This window comes from Nicotiana sylvestris, chromosome 4 (genome assembly GCF_000393655.2).
Source record: "Nicotiana sylvestris chromosome 4, ASM39365v2, whole genome shotgun sequence".
NCBI classification, from domain to species: Eukaryota; Viridiplantae; Streptophyta; class Magnoliopsida; order Solanales; family Solanaceae; genus Nicotiana; species Nicotiana sylvestris.
The window spans coordinates 66,426,681-66,446,152 of record NC_091060.1 but is presented as its reverse complement, the minus strand read 5'-3'; positions in this window follow the sequence as shown (position 1 = coordinate 66,446,152).

Genomic DNA, 19,472 nt, shown 5'->3' with positions numbered 1-19,472 from the left:
TACCTTATTTTCTTATTGATAATTGATTCTATATGATACTTACCTTGTTCTAACTAGTACTTGTCTGATTTCTCGTTAATTGACTGAACTCTGACTTCAATTGATTCTAGATTTATTTTCTTTCCTTATTTGTGTATGTCAGATTTATTCCCTTATTTGTCTGCCTAATTGAACATTATATAAACCCTTTCCCCTATTTCCTTTAGAACAAACTCGAACTCTCATATTCTTACTAAAACTTAGTTCTTTTACTCTGATTATGTGCTCATTGTTTCTGGTCTTGGCCGACTGAAAGCCAAGGCCAAGTGATTCTGGAACTTAACTGCTGTAGCATATTTATTTGCTTTCTTGCTTAACTGATAAGCCCTAATCCCTTGTCGTTTCATTCTCTATGTTTTTTCATAATCAGTGTTACTTGAACATCATGTCTTGAACCTTACCTTTAGCATGATTCTACTTTTTATGCTCCTATGACTCTCTTATGATCTTATGGTTAATACTGTTAGTTTAAGATTAGCTATTTTGAATAATATGAATCCTCTTACAAGTTAGCTTAATGTTCACATTTGTCCGGGCACACTGTTTGTTAATCTTGCACCTTTTTGAACCTTGCATTTTTAGGACACTACAAGCATATAATTGGTTAATTTGTCCTAATTTATAGCTTAACTCATGTGCTCTGTCTGTTAATATGTCATGTGATGATCTGACTGCTTTGCCTAAGTTATTTCTGTGATTAAACAATGGTTGTCTTAAATGTTAGCATGCTCCCTTAGTATAATTAAGTCTCTCTTCTGAATTAACCTGTTTGAAACTATGTACTTTACAAACTTTGCTGTTTTTTAATGCAATTCTGTGTTCTAAACCTTGTTTCTTCTGAAATCAAACTATTTTGAAATCTACGCCTACTCCATTTTATATGCACATTTTTAAAACCTCACTCTTAGTCCCTTAGGTTCTCAACCACCCAGTGTGAGCACTACTCAAGGTCCACATGAGACTCCTGTGAACTCTGACACACTAGGAACTGGTTACCCATCTCCTGTGAATCATCTGCTGAATACATGGTTCTGGTGTGAGCATTGCCCTGGGTCCCTGAGGCCCTTTGGAACTTTGACACATTGGAAACCTGGTTCTATATGTGCTATGAGTGATTCACTCATATTTTGGCTATGTTGTACCTATGAAATGAACCTCAAAGTTGATTGGTGTGAAGGGCTGGTTCCCAGGTTCAGTTGAGCTTAATGAAAGCCCCTTTTAGTTTATATTACTACTACTATGTAATTTATTCATTTACTCTAGCATGTAATAAGTTTGTAACAAACAAATTTTGGGGTATATAGTAAAATTGGGAAGGGTCCTTATCTTTGGGCAATTCGGGTAGAAATCCTGCCAATAGGGTTTCATTTGCTCTGTTAATCATGTTTTACCTCATCTCTATTGAAATCGTGTGAGTAATGTACTATGCTTGCATATTAGAAATCCTGCATATATGAAATTAAATTGCATTAGAAATCCAACCTACAAGTTGTATTAACTTGTCCAACAAGCATATGTTAGCAATTATGCCTATAGGACCTCAATGTTGATCTAACTATTTTTCCTTTCTGGCAATGTGCACCATTTTTGCCCGTATTATTGTTCAATAGATACCATACCTATAGGACTAAAACTGGTTTCAAATCTAGAAATCATGCCTATAGGATTTAAATCAATTCAGCAATAGATACTATGCCTATAGGACAAAAATCATTTCTAACCTAGAGATTATGCCTATAAGATTTACGTCAGTAGAGTAATTAGAAATCAAGCCTATAGAGTTAAAATCAGTTTGGCATTAGATATCACGCCCATAATATTCTGTCAATTGGCTATGGGTACAATCGCCTTAGTAAATCAATTAAACAATGTGTTTAATAATGATTCTAGATCCAAAATTGCATTTCCTTACTGTCTGAAGTGCCCCGTTATATCACTAAATAAAATCAGTAGGCAAATAATAGGTCTTGACACTCACCTTAATAAAAGTGCTGTTTTGAATCACTATTTCCCACATAGATATCCTACCTATAAGACTTTAAATTAAGCCTGTCAATTAGTTGCGTGCATTTGCTATTTATGTGCGGAGGTTAACATAAGCCCATATTTGCTTTGTATCTACAAGTCCTAACATGTTTTTGTTTGCTGCCTAGTCTTTTGAGCAACCTAGGCTTAGTCTAGAACTATCCCAAGTAGAGGTCCTAATACCTCCAAGACCATAGGTAAGGGATGGGTAGTGAACGCATAGGAACAAACTAGAATCAATTAGAGCACTTTAGGTAACAACTTAAAGATAGTAATCGGGTAGCAGGAGATGATAGTGTATGCCCGTTGAATAATATGAGTAACACCCCGACTCGAGGGAGTTACAAAGTATTATTTATGTTGCACGGGGAGATCCTTTAGGTTAAAAAATTTAGGACCCCCTATCCCTATTAAATAATCCTCTCGCTTCTTTATTAGACTAATTCATAAGTTAAGTTCGGCCGGGACCCACCGTTGTGGACCTCGAAAGGTGCCTAACACCTTCTCCTGAAGGTAATTTCGAGCCCTTACCCAATCTCTGGTGATGTAAACTGGTAATGCAACTTATTTACTCTAGAACGCACCTTAATCCATTAGGTGACGACTCTAATCAATTCTTTTTTCCCTATTCTCTCAAAGGGAGTCATCAAATGTCGGATCCCAATTTCGCGAGAAAAAGGGGGCGCGACAGCATGACAACTCTGCTGGGGATTATCTTTAGGTTCTTACCATTATGAACTTTATCTGCATGGATTAGTCTCTCTCGATAAGCGTATCTCTGTTATTTTGCTATTATTTGAATATCGCGTTCTTGTTTTCCTTTATTGCTACATGCACATCCTTTTCCCTATCTCCCCTCTATATGAACTCATATGCAACTCTTCATTTGGTTACAATGTGTGTTCACTTGTTCCTAACTTTCAATCTTGCTATATCATGTCTCTCCCCAACCCTTACCCCTTTATTTGCTTTATTACAATTCCTTCATTTCGCGAACTAACTTCTTCCTTGTTTCCTTTCTTTTATGTCTTTACGTTCTATTCAATACTGCATTTACTGCTTTCAATGTGAAAATACTTGACAACATATTATTTTGCTTTTGCACAAATCATGCTCAATATCATATTCCACTCGTGCGTACTAATACCATAGTGCCACTTGATAAGTGTCCGCGCTCTTTCTGAAATTACCTTTTAAATTTGGAAAGGCGTATTTGCGGTAAAACTATCGATCAGCGGTGCAATCGGCGGTTTCGTGCCTTTCCATCTTAAGATTTTTGCTTGAGGGTACCAATCTAAACTTCTATAGAAACCTTACTCTGATAATAACTGTACATGCATTATGATCAAACCTAGCCTGGGTTAATATGCTATCCGCATAATAACCCTCTAAGAAAAACCTTTTCCAAAGTCCACCAGGATTTCCATAATCCCAACGGGCGCAACCACAATATGTGTATTATTTGGAGAGATAATACCAACATGCTAATCGTTAATGTGTAAGTAGTCGAATCCGGAGGGGGCAAGGGTCTAACTTTATTTATCTTTGTAGAAAATGAGGCACGAAGTCCCCAGGTTCAGCATGGTCCGAAATATACCACCGTTATTGCTGGATTGGTGGGAAAACCTTTTGCCAAGCGATAGAAGTCACGTGAAAAGGGTTCTTGGAAACTTACCCTCCTTATTGGACATCCAACCAAACAATATGCTGATCGAGGCTACTACTATGTTTTTGGATGGAGAAAGGGCTGTATTCTATTTTGGCAATATAGAAATGACTCCTCTTTTGGAGGAAATAGGTGGATTCGTTGGGTTACCATGGGATAGTCCCGGTTTACTAGTACTATAAACCCACACTACCAGGGGATTTTTGAAGATGATGGGTCTGAGAAAGAATGATGACTTGGCATGCCTGAAGAAGTCCTACATACCCTTCGACTTCCTCTATGAACGATATAGACACAACAAATCTTACCGCATCTTTCATGACGAATTCTCTATCACTTCCCTAGGTTTGACTCACCGTAGGGTTTTTGTATTCATTATCTGCTTTCTGGGTATGACAGTGTTTCCAAGTCAAGGGGACATAATTCACACCAGGTTGGCCATGGTAACCAAAGCTTTAATGGAGGGAATTGAGGGACAAACCTATACTATTGTTCCGATAATTTTAGCAAAAATATACCGAGCTCTGGATTGTTGCAAGAAAGGGTTCAAACATTTTGATGGTTGTAACTTGGTGCTGGAGATTTGGTTGTTAGAACATCTTCCGAGAGGCCAATAGCGCCAAAAATTTCCATGTAGGCCATGGAATGATCACATAGCTTACCACCATCCAAAAGGAATGACCTTTATCCCAAACAGGTTTGCACAGCTAGAGAATGCTACAGAAGGGGCACAGTTTTTCAGCAATTTGATCGAGAACAAGGTTCATTGGATGTTTGAGTGGTTCCCTACTAGCTAATTCATCATCAGATTCATGGATGTTCTGCATCTGGTGTTGATTGGGTTAAGAGGCATACACCCCTATGTTCCTATTAGGGTCATGAGATAAGCTAGTAGAAAACAAGTCATACCGCGAGTCAACAAAATGAGTCATTACAAAGCAGATTTTCAGGATGAGCCCATTCCATACAAATGTGAGGCCCAACACATGTGGCATTTGAAGATTATCGTGGAAAAGGATACCATCGATCCAGATCGATATCACGCAGGTCATGTGTACTTCTACCCATCATAGTTAGAAGATAACATAACAAGAATAGTCGAGCCAGGGGTTTGTAAAGGAAACAAAGTCCTAGATGAGGTTGATGAAGCACAAGTGAAGTATGAGAGGATACACAAAAGAGTCCTCGAGTCAGAAGCCAGGCATTTGGAACAACACAAGTTAGACATGGAGTCAATCAACGAGTGGAGGGAAATGGCTGCAAGGTCGATAGAAAAGTTTGAATATTTGGAGCAGGGTCTAATGGAATTAGAAGGGAACATGAGGAAAAGGGTCGTAGACTGTCAGAATGCAGAGGGCAACGAAGGAGGACACTTAGCAAGGGCGCACCTGCTGTTGGAGATGCACAACCCGGGGAATCTAATTGACGGAGCCAAGAGGGTCAAATATGGGGAAGGTCCCTTTGGGACCAAGTAGATTAGGTTTATCTGTTTTGAGTCGTTTTGGGATTCAAATGTAATGAGGCAGATGCCATTAGTAACTCATTTATTTATTGTCATTTTTAGGTCCATCTTATTTATTACATTAATGAAATGAAGCATTTATTAGCATTAAATCTCTCCAAATCTACTTGTCGCTAGGCTTACCTCGGACACAACAAGGTTTCCCAAATTAGGACACAAATTTAAATTTTTGCAATACGTGTTTAAATACTGCAAATACTTTTTTAGAATCATTACTAACTTGTTTACCTTTTGCCTTTTTCTTTATTTTGATTATTCTCATCCCCTAAGGTTGGTTTGCACATACTGGCATCGTCAGCATATCACACCAGATCTAGAGGCCCTCCACCTCCCCCTCCTCTAAGTAATCCAAAAGGCAAGGGAAAAGCTAAGATGCATGATATGAGTGGTATCCGGAAAGAAAATGTTGTGCACGTGGAAAATGTTGAAACTTCAGACGGTCGAAGTACTCCGGCCCAGAATGATTTGGCCCTACGGTTGGAACAGGAAATACTGGATTTGCAAGGGGAACTTGAGAAGGTCCGCAACTTTCCAAACCTCTCCCTCACCCTAAACGTCCCAGACATTAACCAACAAAATACTCAAAACCCAACACCTCCTCAGAACACACCAAACTAACGTCTACAAAATCCTCCCGTACCCTATCAATACGCAATATCTCCCCAAATCCTAATCCTCCACCAGTACCCACTCCTTCTCAACACCAACATCTTCCTACTCAGTACCCGCAAACCACTTACAATACTCCTCAGAATACCCCACAACCTATACCTGATCCGTAAAATTCAACTAATCACCACTACACTCCAACCCCCGACACCCACCAAAACAATCCCATATAGGTGGAAACCTTACCCCACTCTACTTAGCCAATCTCATACACTCCAGAATCCACCGAGAAGGACCTGCTCATTAAGAATATGGTGGAGGAGCTAAAGAAGATCACAAGCCGCATCCAGGGTGTTGAAGGAGGCAAAGGAATTGAGGATTTGAATTATGAGGATCTATGCATTCATCCAGACGTAGAACTGCCGAAGGGTTACAAACCTCCTAAGTTCTAGATGTTTGACGGAACAGGTGACCCGAAGATACATTTGAGGACATACCCCTCACACCCCGAGCCCGGGGGCGAGACCGACAACTAGTGCCTCATCTATCCTTGCGTACCACTTGCGACTAAGAGACTCTGAATATGTAATGTCATACTTTGGATATGGGCCACATTACAAGATAATGTGCGATACAAAATATAAAACTAAATGGAGACTAATGCTAACTAATGTCAACATAAAGCTGGGCCGATAAGGCCGTCATAATTACTACAATTGACAAGCCAACAAAAATATACGTACAGGGCCTACAAGCCCAACATACCGCACTAGCCGACATGATATGTCTACAAGCCTCTAATAATAGATGTACTGTGATCGGAACAGGGGCCCAACCAACCCATAACCTATATACATATATACACAAGATAAACACCACACTGCTAGACACGAAAAGTCCGATAAAAGGGGAGCTTACCGATAAAGCTGAACTCGGGCAATAAATATTGAGGAGGTCTACCCGTCTGTCTGTCTGAACCTACACGCATGAAATGTAGCACCCCCAGAAATGGACGTCAGTACGAAATAATGTACCGAGTATGTAAGGCAATATACTGAAAGCTGAAACAGAACTGATGATATAATAACTGAAAGCAACTGGGGATAGAAGATAATCTGAGTATATGCTCATCAGCTGATACTGACTCAACTCTCTCAATATAGTGAGTAAAATAATTGTCCAGTCTTATAAGGCTCAGTATACATATATATCTGCTCTTCCATAGTAGGCTTGCTCATAAGCGCTCGGCCATACTAGGCTTTGTATCTCGATCAACTGGGCTCGCTCATAAGCACTCAGCCACAACAGGCTCAGTATATAACTTACCAACTGATCAGAGGTTGCCCAATAGAGGCCTGCCCATCGATTGTAGCTCGATGGTAATGAAAATACTTTTAATACTATATATATGTAAACTCTCTGCTCTTTTGACCGGAAGAAGGAAAAACTCAACTGAATATACAGTCCCGAAAAGAAGAATATGGAAACTTACAAAACTAGGAAAATATATGTAATTTGCGAGACTAGCAAAATATATGCAAATTTTGGGATACGAATTTTTTCTATGGATCGTTATGAAACTTGTGTAATTACAACATCATGCTAAAATGAAGGAAAAGCTTAGCCTTAACATACATGTTCCTTAAATTATTTAATCGAAGTGAGGTATCTGCTTCCGTGAAATATGTTGGAACGAGAAAATGAAACTTCTACTTCTGAAATTAGAACGAACTTTGAATTTTGTTGGAGTTAGATGAATTTGCTTCAATTGAAGCCTTTGTTTTTGAATTGAAATGTTTCTACCTCAACAATTCTTTTGAACCAAGGACAAAAACGAATTTGATATTTGGTAAAGACAGAATGTCTTTGTTTGAACCCAAGACAAATGCTTTAAGTCTTATTTTGATAAGACTTTAACTTATGTTACTGCCACCTACTCAATATTCAATATTAGTCATTCTTAAGTAGTGGTCTTTCTGCCACGTTTTTCTTGGCGGAAGAGATTTAATTTTATCTGCTTATTTGTTAACCGGGTAATGTCCTGTAACCCGGTAATTAATCAATTACCCGCATAATTTAAAAAAATTATCACAAATTACTTAAAATTCTATTTATTCTTAAAATACTTTATATATACTTTATATATTATACTATTGTGGTCATATGGTACCTTTCATGGTACTAGTTCATAATTATCGAGTATTATCGCTCGATCCGTATTTTATCTCAAATTGGCCACTTTCAACGAAACTCATTTTCTTTAATTCGTGTATCCTTTATCCTCCAGGACACTTATTTATCGCTTGTTATAAATAAAGTAAATACGTTAACGTCAAGATGATCTAATCCCCGAGTCTATGTCAATTAACCGAAGACGAAACTTTTAACGTATGAAAACGCGAGATGTAACATCCTTCCCACCTTAGAAACATTCGTCCTCGAATGTTTAACTCTCCGGGATTTTTATAACCTTGGTAGAGTCGCCTTTGTAACAATGCTACTACCAACTCTTCTTGTAGAAACCCAGTAATTTAACTCCATATAGGACCACAATCATTATTAACAACAATGGCCTCACACGACCAATAACAATAGCTAGCACAAAAATTCGTACATGCACCTTAAGGTCATGACATCTCAGTCGGACCCTTCTCTGGAGGAGGAAATAAGTGGGGATATCTAGACTTCATGTTTTCCTCGGCCCCCCAAGTCATTTCTTCCACATTATTGTTTCTCCAAAGTACTTTCACAGAGGTTACTTCCTTATTCCCTAGCTTGCGGATTTGTCGGTCTAAAATGGCAACCGGAATTTCCTTGTATGACAAGTCCTCTATAATCTGTACATCATTCGTGGGCACCACTCGGGTAGGATCACCAATGCACTTCCATAACATAGATACATGAATAATTGGATAGACAAACTCTAATTCCGAGGGCAATTCTAACTCATAAGCTACTTGGACCACTCTCCGGATAATCATATAAGGCCCAATATACCGTGGGCTAAGCTTGACTTTCTTGCCAAACCTCATCATACCTTTCATAGGTGACACCTTTAAGAATACCCAGTCATTAACCCCGAATTCTAAATCTCGTCGCTGCATGTCAGAATATGACTTCTGATGACTCTGAGCTGTCAATAGTCGCTCCCAGATAAGCTTTACTTTTTCTATGGCCTTTTGAACCAGGTCTGCCCCATGTAACCCAGATTCTCCAACATCAAACCACCCTGTGGGAGATCTACACCTACGCCCATACAAAGCCTCGTACAGAGCCATCTGGATACTAGAGTGATAACTGTTATTATATGCAAACTCGATAAGAGGTAGATGTTCATCCCAACTTCTTTTAAAATCCAGCACACATGCTCGCAACATATCTTCGAGCATCTGAATCATGCGCTCAGTTTGTCCATTCGTTTGTGGATGAAAAGTTGTGATGAGATTCACCTGAGTTCCTAGACCTTTCTTAAATAATCTCAAAAAATGTGCTGTAACCTGGGCCCTATGGTCAGATATGATAGATACGGGTACTCCGTGGAGTCGCACTATCTCCTTAATATATAATTTTGCATAATCCTCTGCTATATATATAGTTCTGACCGGTAGGAAATGAGCTGATTTCGTGAGCCTATCGACTATCACCCATATGGAATCAAACTTATGTTGAGAAAGAGGTAAAGCCGTGATAAAGTCCATGTTTATTGCCTCCCATTTCCATGTCGGGATCTCTATAGTCTGCATTAGTCCTCCGGGTTTTTGGTGCTCTATTTTCACCTGCTGGCAACTAGGGCATTGAGCGATATACTCAACAATGTTCTTCTTCATATCGTTCCACCAATACACATCCTTAATGTCATGATACATCTTTGTCGACCCAGGGTGAATAGAATACCATGAATACTGTGCCTCTGACATAATCCCGTCTTGTAGCCCTGCTATATCTGGAACACACAAACGACCCCTATATCTAAGAACCCCATCTCCTTTGAGTTCTAACAACGGCTTCTTCCATTATGGAACCCGCTCTCTCAACTTGACTAACTCTGGATCCTCGTACTGTCTCTCCTTTACTTCAACTATGAGGGATGATTTCGCAATATTTTGGAGTACAATTCCTCTATTGCCAGAGTCTACTAACCGAACCCCCAAATAAGCCAATTGATGAATCTCTCTGGTTAATTGTCTTTTCTCGGACTCTACATGTGCTAAGCTACCCATAGATCGACGACTTAAGGCATCTGCTACAACATTAGCTTTCCCTGGATGGTAGAGAATGTTAACATCGTAGTCTTTTAATAACTCAAGCCACCGCCTCTGTCGCAAATTCAACTCTTTTTGCTTGAAGATATATTGCAGGCTCTTATGATATGAGAATATATCAACATGCACACCATATAAATAATGCTGCCATATCATAAGTGCATGGACAACCGCAGCTAACTCGAGGTCGTGGGTCGGATAATTCTGCTCATGCTTCCTTAACTGTCTCGAAGCATATGCAATTACATTCCCATGTTGCATCAGGACACATCCTAACCCGACACCTAAGGCATCACAATACATGGCATAACCATCTGGACCTTATGGAAGTGCCAGAACTGGCACTGAGGTCAACCTATTCTTAAGCTCTTGGAAACTCTACTCACAGGCCTCTATCTACTAAAACTTAGTCGCTTTCTGCATCAGCTTTGTTAATGGTGCTAAAAGAAAAGAAAAACCCTCTACGAACCTTCGGTAATATCCTGCTAAGCCTAGAAAGCTACGAATCTCTGTCGGAGTGGTAGGTCTAGGCCAGGATTTCACAGCCTCAATCTTCTAAGTGTCTACCTTTATACCTCCGCCGGATACAATATGCCCCAAGAATTCTACAGATTTTAACCAGAACTTACACTTAGAAAACTTAGCATAGAATTTATTATCATGGAGGGTTTAGAGTACTGCTCGTAAGTGATTCACATGCTCATCCTCTGAACATGAATAAATAAGAATATCATCAATAAAGACTATCACGAACAGATCCAAATATGGCAGGTGCATTCGTCAACCCGAAGGACATAACAAGGAACTCAAGTGGCCATATCGGGTCCTAAAGGCGGTCTTGGGAATATCTTTCTCCCGAACTCTGACCTGGTGGTACCCCAACCTCAAATCTATCTTTGAAAAGCATCTAGCTCCCTGCAACTGATCAAACAAGTCGTCTATCCTTGGAAGGGGATACTTATTCTTAATAGTTACCTTGTTTAGTTGCCTATAATCGATACATATCCTTAGCGAGCCGTCTTTCTTCCCACAAACAGTACCGGTACACCCTAAGGTGAAGTACTAGGCTTGGTGAAACCTTTCTCCAGTAAATCTTTTAACTGCTCCTTCAACTCCTTCAATTCGGCAGGTACCATTCTATACGTAGGGATGTATATTGGTTACGTTCCTGGAAGCAAATCGATGCCAAAATCAATCTCTCGCTTTGGAGGAATACCTGGAAGTTCATCTGGAAATAAATCCACGTACTCCTACTGGAATAGACTGAAGTGTAGGTATCTCAGCATCTGTATCTTTAACTCGCACAATTTGATAAATGCACCCTTTTGCGATCATTTTACTTGCCTTCAGATAGGAAATAAACTTGCCTCTAGGTGTCGCTACATTACCTACCCATTCAAGGACTGGTTCCCCTAGAAAATGAAATCTGGCTGTCTTTGCTCGATAATTAACTGTGGCATAACAAGCTTCCAACCAGTCCATGCCCATGATAGCATCAAAATGCAACATCTCTAGCTTAACTAGGCCGGCTCAAGTCCGATGACCACAAACTGATACCGTACAACCTTGGTAAACGCATCTAGCGATAATCAATTCTCCGACCGGTGTAGATACCGCAAAAGGATCACTTAGTATTTCAGGCTCTATACCAAATTTCTGAGCGATAAATGGGGTAATACATGATAAAGTAGATCCTGGGTATATCAAGGTATAAACATCGTGAGAACAAATGGTCAACCTACCTGTCACAATGTCTGGTGAGGATCTTGGTCTTGTCGACCTGCTAGCACATAGATACGATTCTGTTTACCACAAGAACTAGACCCTCTACTTCTACCTTGACCTCTACCAGTCGAAGACTGAAACTCGTGCCCTGAAGGATGCACGGACATAGCTCATCTTATTACTGAATTTGCTGGTTGCGCCATACCCCAGAATCTCTATTTGGGCAATCTCACATCATATGCCCTGGACGTCCACATGTATAACAAGCATCAGAACCGGTTCGGCATTGGCCTAAGTGTCCTCGATCGTAGATGGCACATCATGGCGAAAATGGCCCTATCTGACTCGAACCTCATTATCGCTACAAGCTTGATACCTGGGAGCTCTCACCTGGTCCTGACTGAGTATAGCGGTCATACCTGTAACCCTGTAGCTGAGGTGGCAGAGTTCTAGGTGTCCATTCAAAGTACTGGGGGATGTAACTACCCTGTGACTGCTTCTGAGATCTGGCAAATCTCATCCTCTTACGCTGCCCTGACTCAGTCCTCTCCATACTCTGCTGCCGATGTCTAACCCTCTCTATATTCTGAGCAAATGCCTGAATCCTGGAGATATCTATACTATCTTATAATGCAGCGGTGGCATATACCTCGGTTCACTCTGGGGCCAACCATGCTATAAACCTGTGGATCCTGTCCAGCATAGTAGCAACTATAGATGGTGCATATTTGGCCAATGAGTCAAAACAAAGACTATATTCTCAAACACTCATATTGCCCTGCTTAAGGGCTATAAAATGATCGAGTCGGGCCTGTCGGATCTTTTGCGGTAAGTACTGGTTAAGGAAGGAATCTGAAAAATTCTCCCAAATAGCAGGAGGTGCATCACGTCCCCTAGACTTTCCCATCCCTCATACCAAAGGATGGCTATATCTCAGAGTCGAAAAGCTGCTAACTCAACTGCCTCTTTCTTAGTGGCATGCATAACTCGAAAGATCCTATGAAGCTGATCTATGAAATCCTGTGAGTCCTCCCTCTGATCTATCCCCGTAAACTTTGGGGGATTCAAAGCAATAAACTCTCGGACCCTTAAACTCCCAAATCCCTTAGAAGGTCCTGCACTAGCGGATGCCCTAGCCTATTGCTGGGTAGCTACCAACTGTGCCAACAAATGTACCTCACTCCTCAAGTCCTGATCTGATGGAAGCGTAGGGGGAATTGGATGTGCGGTCTCCATAGGAATCTCCTCAGGTGGTAGAGGAGCCGATAATCGCTGGGGTCTCTCCCTCCGATTCCGATTGGGCCCCATCTGCTGGGGGTACCCTGCTAGTCCCCTCACCTACTGCTGTTTCTTTCCTCTGGATAGCCGTAGCCTTCCTAGTTACCGTCATCTATGCATGCAAACATCAACATGTAAGTTTAACTCAAATTTCCTATAACTCAGTGCTACAACACGATTTAGATTTGAAAGAAGGGTAACCAACTCCTAAATGCCCTGTAGTCCCCTGCTTATATAATGTGGTGCACCACACATCTATAAACAAGATCCTACTAGACACGGCTTGTAGACTCCCTAGGACAGAACTGCTCTGATACCACTTTGTCACGCCCCGATCCCGGGGGCGAGACCGGCACCTAGTGCCTCATATATCCTTGAGTACCACTTGCGACTAAGAGACTCTGAACATGTAATGTCATACTTTGTCTATGGGACACATTACAAGATAATGTGCGATACAAAATATAAAACTAAATGGAGACTAACGCTAACTAATGTCAACATAAAGCTGGGCCGGCAAGGCCGTCATAATTACTACAATTGACAAGTCAACAAAAATATACGTACAGGGCCTATAAGCCCAACATACTGCACTAGCCAACAGGATATGTCTACAAGCCTCTAATGATAGATGTACTATGATCGGAATAGGGCCCCGACCTACCCATAACCTATCTACATATATACACAAGATATACACCACACTATTAGACCAGACAACTCCGACAAAAGGGGAGCTTATCGATAAAGCTGAACTCAGGCAACACCTACTGAGGAGGTCTACCTGTCTGTCTATCTGAACCTGCACACATGAAATGCAGCGCCCCCAAAAAGGGACGTCAATACGTAATAATGTACCGAGTATGTAAGACAATATACTGAGAGCTGAAACAGAACTGATGATATAATAACTGAAAGCAACTGGGGATCAAAGATAATTTGAGGATATGCTCATCAGTTGATACTGAATCAACTCTCTCAATATAGTGAGTAAAATAGATGTCCGGCCCTATAAGGCTCGGTATACATATATATCTGCTTTTTCGTAGTAGGCTCGCTCATAAGCGCTCGACCATACTAGGCTCTGTATCTCGACCAACTGGGCTTGCTCATAGGTGCTCGGCCACAACAGGCTCGGTATATAACTTACCATCTGATTAGAGGTTTCCCAATAGAGGCCTGCCCATCAATTATAGCTCGATTGTAATTAAAATACTTTTAATACTATATATATATGTAAACTCTCTGCTCTTTTGACCGGAAAAAGAAAATACTCAACTGAATATATAGTCCCGATAAGAAGAATATGGTAACTTACAAAACTAGGAAAATATATGTAATTTGCGAGACTAGCAAATTATAGGCAAATTCCGGGATACGAATTTTTCTCTATGCCTCGTTATAAAACTTGTGTAATTTTGAAATTATGCTAAAATGAAGGAAATGCTTAGCCTTAAAATACCTGTTCCTTAAATTATTTGATCGAAGTGAAGCTTCTGCTTCCGTGAAATATGTTGGAACGAGAAAACGAAGCTTCTGCTTGTGAAATTAGAACGAACTTTGCTTGTATTTTGTTGGAGTTGGACGAATTTGCTTCAATTGAAGCCTTTGTTTTTGAATTGAAATGTTTCTTCCTCAACACTTCTTTTGAACCAAGGACAAAAATGAATTTGATAATTGGTAAAGATAGAATGTCTTTGTTTGAACCCCAAGACAAATGTTTAAGTCTTATTTTGATAAGACTTTAACTTAGTTACTTCCACCTACTCAATATTCAATATGAGTCATTCTTATGTAGTGGCCTTTCTGCCATGTTTTTCTTGGGGGAAGGGATTTAATCTTATCCGCTTATTAGTTAACCAGGTAATGTCCTGTTACCCGGTAATTAATCAATTACCCACATAATTTAAAAAAATTATCACAATTTACTTAAAATTCTATTTATTCTTAAAATAATTGATATATACTTTATATATTATACTACCGTGGTCATATGGTACCTTGCATAGTACTAGTTCATAATTACTGGGTATTATCGCTCAACCCGTATTTTATCCCAAATTGGCCACTTTCAACGAAACTCGATTTCTTTAATTTGTGTATCCTTTATCCTTTAGGATACTTATTTATCGCTTGTTATAAATAACGTAAATACGTTAACGTCAAGATGATCTCATCCCCGAGTCTACGTCAATTAACCGAAGATGAAACTTTTAACGTATGAAAACGCAAGATGTAACAATACTGTTATAAGCTCGTGGGTGTTGGGAAAGATGAAAGAATCCGCATGAAGCTATTCATGAGGAGTCTCACTAGACATGTCCTATCTTGGTATATCAATCAGAATCCCAAGAAGTGGGTTAATTAGGTAAGCATGACATCGAACTTCATGGACCGATTCAGGTTTAATACAGAGAATGCACCAGATGTCTTCTACATATAGAACCTCAAGAAGAAACTAACGGAAACTTTCCATGAGTATGCTACTCGATGGAGGTCAGAAGTTGCAAAGGTTAGACCGGCACTAGAGGAAGAGCAGACGAACAAATTTTTCGTCAGGGCCTAGGATCCGCAATACTATGAAAGGTTAATGGCTATTGAAAATCACAAATTATCCGACATCATCAAACTCGGGGAAATGATTGAAGAAGGGAGAAAGAGTGGGATGGTAACCAATTTTGAGTCATTGCAGGCTATGAACAAAGCATTACAGTCAGGGGGTATATCAAAGAAAAAAGAAGTGGGGCCAGTGATGGTGCCCCAAGGTCCAAAATCTCCACTCACATACCAAACATCTCCACCCACATACCAACCTTCACCTCCCAGATATCCTCAATCCGCTACCGCCTACCACACTTATAACACCAAGCTAGCCTATTACCATTCACCTCCAACCCGTCAAAACTATCAAAAACCCAAACCCAATTTCGATCGCAGGCCGCCCAGACAATACACCCCTATTGCTGAGCCCATCGACCAGCTATATGAAATATTGAAGGCTGTGGGATATGTCACCCCCATTCCTGCTGTCGCCATGGAAAACTCCTCCCAATAGATCAACCCAAATAAAACATGTGCGTACCATTCTTGCATGAAGGGGAATACTATTGATGAATGCCCCACTATGAAAGATAAGATTCAAACCTGATTGATACCAATGTCATACAAGCAAAGAAAGCCGCACTAAATGTCTGCAACAATCCCTCCCAGATCATAGGGTTGAAGGAGTAAATGTGATAAAAACTGATGAAGAATGGGGTCCTGAAGGGTCATTTGGGCTTATTCGGGAAGGTGACATCTTTAAATCTGTAGTCACACTCACTTCTATTGTGGTACAGATACAGCCACCGGTCGAAGTTGAAGTAGCCACATCAGCTCCACTTGAAATTAAAGTGACAACACCTGCGACTACACCTACTCCATTTGAAGTAGAAGTAGCCACACCCTTTACTGTGATGGTAGCATCCACACCACCCTTCAATTTCAACGCCATACCTTGGGATTATGTTTCCCAAGCTAGGAGAAAAGGAAAAGCAAAAATGGAAGACTCTGGTACTACACAGGGGATGACCAGAACTAGAAGGATCTATACACCCAAAAATTTGGGAGGAAAAAGCAAGGAAGCTGCTACCAAACAACCCATCATTAAAACTGGTCCAAATGATCTCTCGAGGAAAGTACAAGTAAAAGAATACTCTGTCGTTGATCATCTGAACAAGACTCCCGCCCAGATATCCATCCCGTCGCTGCTACAAAATTCTAAGGCGCATAAGAATGCTTTGATAAATGTGTTGAATGAAGCGTACGTGCCCAACAATATCACCAGTAGAGAGATGGCCAACATGGTAGGGAAAGTACTGGAAATCCACAAGATCACCTTTCATGAAGATGAACTACCACCTGAACAATTAAGTCACAACAGGGCACTGCATATCACAGTACAGTTTGAGGACAAATTCATCACCAGAGTCTTAATAAATGGGGGTTCAAGCCTCAACATTTGTCATTTGACTACTCTGAAAAGGTTGGGTAAAGATTTCCATGAGATACAAGCAGAGAGTATGAATGTGAAAGAATTTGATAGGTCTTAAAGGGCCACGATTGGGGAAATCAACCTTTGTTTACAAATAGGCCCGATTTGGTTCGATGTTGAGTTTCAAGTATTGGACATATCTGCTATGTACAATCTTTTACTGGGACGACCTTGGATATATGCCATTGGAGCTGTGTCTTCTACGCTACTATATACGGTAAAATCGGAGGGACCAATTTTCGGTCATCACGATGCTTCGTAAGCACGTTTCCAAAAGCTCGAGGCTATGATCAAGATTCACACTCAAGGGATTATCGACGTCCAACCTCGGGGCAATGTAGATCGATAGTTATGGTGAAAGAGTGGGAAGTTCCCAAGGCATATGACTAAAAGCTGACCTAGTCTATTTGGATAGCTCAAGCCCATACCGTGTCATTAGTTAGCCGTATCAACAATGTATCTTGGTGATAAATGCGTTTGTACTATGTTGGGATTCCCCCTCATATAAAAAGGGGATCCTAGTCATTTTGTAAAGGTTCTGTGGCTCAATACTTAATACACAAGAACATTCTCTCTGCTCTCTAACATATTATCTTGATGTCATTACTTGCATTTATTACTTATGTTCATTGTGCTCCATTTATTGTTCTTCATTTATTGCTTATTATTAGCTATTGATTATATCATAACTGTTAAATCCACCCTCGGTAGCTCCCAGCCGAGCATCAAACTCTACCTTGAGGACCCGAATAAGCAAGCTCGAGGCCCCAATTATTAACCATTCGGTTTGATTATCACCTTGATCTCAAGCTCTTATCTTATTTCTAAGTATTTCTCGTAGCATCAATTGCCTAACAACTAGCATAAAAATAGATCACATATTTTTAGAACCACAAATCAAATTTAATTATAATTACCATTTTTAAGGTAAACAGTTTGGCGCCCACCGGGGGGCTAAAAATAATAGTGATTATTTTCTTGCTGGTTTTACTACATAACGCAAGTTACCTTTCACACTTTTTCTTGTCCAAGATCTTTGATTTCAGGTTAAAATGTCTAACTCAGTGAATGCATATGAAAACAATGGTCTTGAGGACCACAGGGAGAATGATGCAGCTGTTCCAGGTATCGCCGCACTACTACTAAACACTGGGGACGTTCCAGAGCCAATCCCCACAGATGTGGTCTCACGCGATGCCCAACACATCGATATAAGCTCCCACAATAACAGGAGAGTACGTCAAGGGGACCAACAAGAAGCTCAGAAAACCCCAACTAGGGAAGAATGGGAGGTTAGCCTTCACATTATTTTTGAAATGTTACAGGCACAACAACTAGGAATTACTCAGCTACAAAGTCACCAGAAAACTCCCAGCACGGTAGCACCGGGGATGGCTCCCCCAGTCGAACAGGTACTAGAAAGATCAAGCAACAACGGGTCGACAATCAACCCCGCCATCGTAAAGATGCTTGAGGACCTCACGAAGAGGATCGAGTCAGGCGAGAAAAAGATAGAAGCCAATGACAAGAAGGTAGAGACCTACAACTCTAGGGTCGATCAAATTCCGGGCACACCCTCGATTCTGAAAGTTGTAGATTCGAAGAAGTTTGTGCAAAAGCCATTCCCATAGGAAGCAACCCCAAAACCCATTCCAAAGAAGTTCAGAATGCCCGAGCTTCCGAAGTACAATGGAACCTTGGACCCCAACGAGCACGTCACTGCCTACACTTGTGCAGTGAAGGGCAATGACCTAAGGGATGACGAGATCGAGTCCATCCTACTGAAAAAGTTCAAAGAGACGCTTTCAAAAGGGGCAATGATGTGGTATCACAACCTATCCTCAAACTCGATAGATTCATTTGCCATGCTGGTGGATTCTTTTATAAAGGCACATGCCGTTGCCATCAAGGTAGCTACAAGAAAATCCGACGTCTTCAAAATCAAGCAAAGGGAAATGAGATGCTGCGAGAGTTCGTATCTTGCTTTCAAATGGAACGAATGGAACTACCACTAGTCTCCGACGACTAGGTGGTGCAGGCCTTCACTCAAGGTTTGAACGAGCGAAGCTCGGTAGCTTCGAAGCAGCTAAAGCAGAACTTAGTCGAATATCTCGCTGTGACTTGGTCGGATGTCCACAACCAATACCACTCAAAGATCAGGGTCGAAGACAACCAACTAGGAGCCCCCTTGGGCTTGGTATATCCTAGCAAGAGTCAAAGCCGAATAAAGAGAGATATCAACCATACACTGAAGATAGCAAAAACGCCCCGAGGCGCAACATACCCCGCAATGGCCAAAGAATGGATCAAGGC